The sequence below is a fragment of the Phodopus roborovskii genome, unplaced genomic scaffold (assembly GCF_943737965.1).
Source record: "Phodopus roborovskii unplaced genomic scaffold, PHOROB, whole genome shotgun sequence".
Lineage (NCBI taxonomy): Eukaryota > Metazoa > Chordata > Mammalia > Rodentia > Cricetidae > Phodopus > Phodopus roborovskii.
The window spans coordinates 15970601-15976773 of NW_026126416.1; positions in this window are offsets into that span (position 1 = coordinate 15970601).

A 6173-nucleotide genomic window follows, 5' to 3' on the forward strand; every position below is an offset into this window, starting at 1 on the left:
TTTATGGTGTGTGAACAATCATGACAATCTGAGAGCTAATGTTTCAGCTGACTTTGTTGGAAGGCACTGAGGAGCAGACACAGAGGAACAGACTTCTCATTTCTACTCTCAGTAGAAATGACCTTTCAAAACTATATTCACTGGTTATTTATCCAAAAATAATTTGAAGCAGTTAGTTTATGGTTTTGTTCTTTTTGTTTTGTTTTTGTATTTTTTTTAAATACTTATGGCCTATCCAGCATAGGGAGATTGTCCTCTACTAGTCCTTGTTCAAAAATGATTTCAAAAGCCTATAGTCTATAAAATAACAGCCCACAACCTGCCATTTTTAGATCATTGTGTGTACCTGGCCGTCGCAAATTGAAACTTTCCCATCACCATTGGCAGATGAAATGTTATGTTGCCTCTAATGGCAAGGCCACAGGATCTTAAGGATGGGGAAATCTGTGGCTTCTGGCAGCCTCCATGGCCTTCAGTATGGCTCAGAGAGACGTATGAAGCAGGCCATAATATGCAGGAAAAAAATGTGTCCATATTTATGAAAGTCTAAAACTATTTCCCAGAAAAGAAGCCATTTGAAGAAAATTGAAAATTGCTTGACTTTATCTTCACTTTCATGAAAAATATCCCCATCTGAGGCCTGCTTAACTGTTTGTAGATATTCACATCTATCTATAAGTGATTGGAGGGAAGGCAGAAAAGGAAAAAGAAAGGAGAGAAGGTAGACTTGTATAGAAAAGCCCAAGGTCTAAAGAACAGTGTGAGTATTTTATTAACCTGCCTTGCAAATTTCAAATGTTCTCTGTATATTTTTCTGTTTCTCAGAAGAGAGCAAAGACATATCTGATGCCTAATCTATTAGGGGAAATCTCTGAAATAGATTTTGGTTTTTGGTAAGTGATGAAAATAACAAGTTGGATCAAGACGAATGGACATTTTTTTTTAATTCTTTTATATTTCTACTGTCTTCTAAAACTCCCAAAGACATTAAAAGATTCAAGCATATACCAGAAAGCATAGTCTACTTATAATACCCACAAACTGTAAACCATTTATTATAAACCAACCAAATTATCATCAGGAAAAGAGCAAATTACAGTGTATTCACTTGTAGAATGGACTACCAGGCAACGAGGGGACCCACCAACTCCAACTACATGTCATAGCAAGAAATAACCCCGCAGTGTATTGTTTAGCAGGAAAACCCATTCACAATGGAGTCTTCCTTGTATTTGCAGGACACTGGTGTCCTTGAAAAAATATCCCTCTCCATGGCTCACATACTTAGATACTTGCAGTCCAAGTCCCCAAAGGCATTATTCTATGTCTATAGCACTCATAGTATTAGCTGATTGAGAAACTGAGGTTTCTTGAAACCATTTTTAAGCATAGCCCTCTAAATTTCTTCTGCTCTCACTCTAACCTGTGGTATGAGCATATTATTGTGACTCAGAAAAAAAATTTTGCCGGACAAAGAACAACAAATGCTCATTTGTGTTCACATCTCCAGAGCCAACTGGGGTAACCGGCAACTGCCAGTCTCTCCAGGCTTGTTCCCCAACCTGGTATTAGGTAAGCTACTGGTGATATAAATTAGACTAACTGGAAATAACTGGGGCATTTTGGACGTTTAGTTCCTGGTATTCATTCCCCCAAGCAGACCTCTCAACCCAAGCTAGAGCTTTCCTGTGTATCTAATAGGGTATTTATTTCTTTAAAATATTTTTATTGAAAATAGATTTTTTAATATAATATATTCTGATTACCATTTCCCTTTCTCTACTACTCCCAATGCCCCTCTTCCTGTCTTCTTATACAGACATCCTACCCATTTCTATCTCTCATTAGAAAACAAACAGGCTTCTAAGCAATAATATTACAATTAATATAATATATTAACACAACATTAATACATAATATAATACATTAAAACAAAAACTAGCATTAGAATAGGATAAAACAAACAGAAAGAAAACAGCCAAAGAAATGGCACAAAAAAAAAAAGATATAGATGCAGAGACCCACTCATCTGCACACTCAGGAATTCCACAAAAACACTAAACTGGAAACTGGAAGCCATAATAACATGAAAAGTGCTTGTAGGGTAAAATTATATATGTATATAATAAACATAAAAAAATGAGTCTTGACCTGACATTAGGAAACAAGGACATGCCAAGGATGGGGTCACATCTTAAAAGTAGTTTCTTTTCTCGGTGATACTCCCTTAGAGAAAATAAATTTTCATTTGCAAGTGGTTATCTATAGGAGGTAGCTCCTGGGTTAGGGATAAGGGCCTGTGTCTACTTCTCCCTTCAGGTCTAAGATGCCATTAGGTACAGACCCATGCATGCTGTCTCTCTCCATGAGTTCATATGTGTTGGATTTCAGAGGGCCCTGTTTCCTTGGTGAGCTCTGTTGTCTTGGGCTCTTACTTTTTTCACCTCCTTTTCCTCAGTAGTCCCTGAACCCTGAGGGGAGAGATTTGATGTAGACATCCCACTTAGCATTGAGTGTTCCAAGGCCTCTCACTCTCTGCATACTGTCTTGCTGTGAGTCTCTGTGTTTGTTCCCAAAGAAGCAGGAAGCTTTGCTGATGGCTGAACAAGACACTGGTCTGTGAGTACAGTAGAATGTCATTAGGAGTCATTTTATTACTATATTCTCTTAGAAGAACAGTCATATTTATTTTAACCTAGGTATCTGAGCTATCTAATTTCAGGTTTTCACTCATCCAAGCAATGTTGTATATGGGTTCCATATTGTAGAGTGTGCCCTAAGTCAAATCAGATCTTGGTTGGTAGCTTACACAAGCTTTGTGCCAGCACTGCAATAATATATCTTGCAGGCAAGACACCATTGTAGATCAAAGGTTTTATGGTTAAGTTGGTGTTTACATTTTTCCTTTGGTAGCATACAGAATGCCTCCCTATACTAAAGATGCTAGAATGTAAGAAGCGAAGGCTCTATGTAGGTACCAGCTCTACTTTCTCATCTTCAATGAATTATATATGTGTTGCCTGTGACAATGGGGCCTTGCCATCAATTCATAGTGAGAAACCTATTTTCTTTGCCACATCCTGGGTTCCTTGTGGATGCCAATGGAACCCCATTGGCAAACAACTAAATTATATGCAACCCACCCCAGTACTAGAAGCTTCATTTGGTGACAACAGATAGTCAGTTGGGACATCATCTCCTCCATTATTCTGCAAATTCATTTACATCCCCTTCATGTATGTATAGGTTTTAGGAAGCCTCTACTCTATTAGGTTTCCATACTATCCCTCAATTGGCCCTCAATTTTAGATGTCTTTCCTCATATTCCCTCCCTTTATCCCCTCTCTCTTCCACTTCTGTTGTAAAATATTAAACATATGTTACATTCATTTATGCTGTAGAATATCTGTTGAATGATGCAAAGATATGTTGCATTCTTTTTCATTGCATTTGTTCAATGTAAAAGTGTGTTACTTTGCCTGTCTAAAATATTTGAATGGTCTAATAAAGAGTTGAATAGCTAATATCTAGGCAGGAGGGAAGGATAGGTGATAAGCAGGGCTGCCAGGCAGAGAGGGTAAGTAGGAGGAAAAATCTAGGCTCAGAAGGAGAGAGGAGGAAGGAGCATAAAAAGGAAAAGGAGAAGAGGATGCTAGGGGACAGCCACCCAGCCACATAGCCAGCCATGGAATAAGATGGAAAACAAGATACATAGAAAAAGGCTAGCTAAAAAGCCCAAAGACAAAGGTAGAAAAAGAGAAATGGGATAACTTAAGTTAAATTAGAAAAACTGGCTAGAAACAAGCCAAGCTAAGGCCAGGCATTCATAAGTAAGAATAAGTCTCCATATATTTATTTGGGATCTGGGTGGTGGGCCACCAAAGAGCAAGTAGGGAAAAAATAACTATATTTAAATGTTTTATAGGAAGTAAGGTTTTTCCTCCCACCGCCTGGTCTTGTCCTGCCGCTGCGCCAGCCCCAATTAACACACAGAGACTCTGTATTTGACATAATTCTGTTGGCCCGTTACTAGTTTCTTGTAAAACCTTACTCCCTATAATGTTTCCTCCTTTTTTGTCTAAATAAAAATGAAAGGTTTTAATTCTAATATAATAAAACTATATATAACAAAACAGCTATACTTACAATATTCAGTCCACGCCCACCAGTCATTGCACTCCTACCAGCAATGATTGTCTCCCTTACAGCACATCCTCATCACTATGCTGGACATTTCTTTATTTTCAGTCATTTGAGTTTTCTCTTTTAAGAATTCTCTGTTTAGAACTGTACTCAATTTTTAATCGGGTTATATGGGTTCTGTTTTCTTGATACATACATACATACATACATACATACATATATATGCATGCTACTATGAGCTCTATCAGATATGTAATTGATAAAAAGCCTTTTCTCATTGCCAAAATTTACAGTATTCTTTGCCACACAATAACTTTTCAGTTTCATAAGATACCATTTATTAGTCATTGATCTTGGTGCCTTAGTTAACTGGTGTCTTCTGCCAATGTGTTCAAGGCTATTCTTTACTTTCTCCTCTAACGACGAGTTCAGTGTATCCAGTTTTAAGCTTAGGTCTTTGATCCACTTGAAGTTGATGTTTGTGCATGGTGATAGATATGGATAAATTTGGATTATTCTAGTGCAACCTTCCAATTTGACTACATGAACTGTTGAAGTTGCTGTCTTTTTTCCAGTGTGTATTTATAGCTTATCAAAAATAAGGTGTCCTGTGGTGAGTTCATTTATGGCTGAGTCTTCAGTTTAATTTTATGGATCAACATGTCTACTTTTGTGCCAATACCATGTTTTTATTATTATAGCTCTAGTGCAACTTGAAACCAGGCATGGTGATACTTCCAGCAATTCTTTTATCTTTATTGTTTTAGTTGTACTAGATATTTTTGTGTGTGTATATTTCCATGTGAAGTGGGAAATTGTCTTATTGAGATCTGTGAAGAATTATGTTAGAATGATGTGATTGAATTGTAAATTATTTTTTGGTAGGATGGCCATTTTATTATATTAATCCTATCCATCCAGATATATGGGGGAGAGGTGGTAGTGTGAATGTAATTTTCCCCATATGTTGATAAGGAATAGCACTGTTAGAAGGTATGCATGGCTTTGTTGGAGTAGATATGACCTTATTGGAGGAAGTGTGTCACTGTGGAGGTGGGCTTCAAAGTCTAAAATATATGCTCACGCTATGCCCAGTGTCTCAGTTCCCTTCCCATTGTTTTCTGATCAAGATGTAGAATTCTCAGCTCCCTCTCTAGCACAAGGCTGCATGTATGCTGCTATGTCCCACCATGATGTTAATGGACTAAACCTCTGAACTGTGAATCACTCTAATTTAATGTTTTCCTTTATAAGAGTGGTTGTGGTCACAGTGTCTCTGCAGAGCAACAGAAACCCAAAGACAGGGATTCCCCCCCCATCCTTTGATATCTTCTTCAATTACTTTCTTTAATGTCTTAACGTATTTAGTCATATAAATCTTTCACTTGCTTGGTTAGAGTTACACCCAAGATATTTCATATTATTTAAGACTATTTGAAAACTATGTTTCCCTGATTTCTTTCTCAGTCTGTTTGTCATTTGTATATAGGAGGGCTACTCATTTTTGTGAGTTCATTTTGTATCCAGTTACTTTGCTGAAAATGTTTATCAGCTGTAGAAGTTTCCTGGTGGAATTTTTAGGGTCACTCATGTATATTATCATATCATGTTCAAATAAAGATACTCTGATTCCTTCCCATCCTATTTGTATCCCCTTGACTAACTGCAGTTGTGTTATTGCTCTAGCTCAGACTTCGAGTTCCATATTGAGTAAGTGGTGGACAGAGTGGACAACCTCTTGTCTGATTTTAGTGGACATCCTCTTGTCTTGTTCTTGATTTTAGTGGAATGGTTTTGAGTTTCTCTTCATTTGAGTTGATGTTGGCCATGGGTTAACTATAAACTGCCTTACGTTAAGATACATTCCTTGTATCTCTAATCTCTTCAGGACTTTGATTATGAAAAACTGTCAAATTTTTGTCGAAAGCTTTTTCTGCATCTAATATGATGACCTTGCAATTTTTGTCTTTCAGGTTATTTACACTTACCAATTTGAATATGTTGAACAATCACTACATCTCTGGGATGAA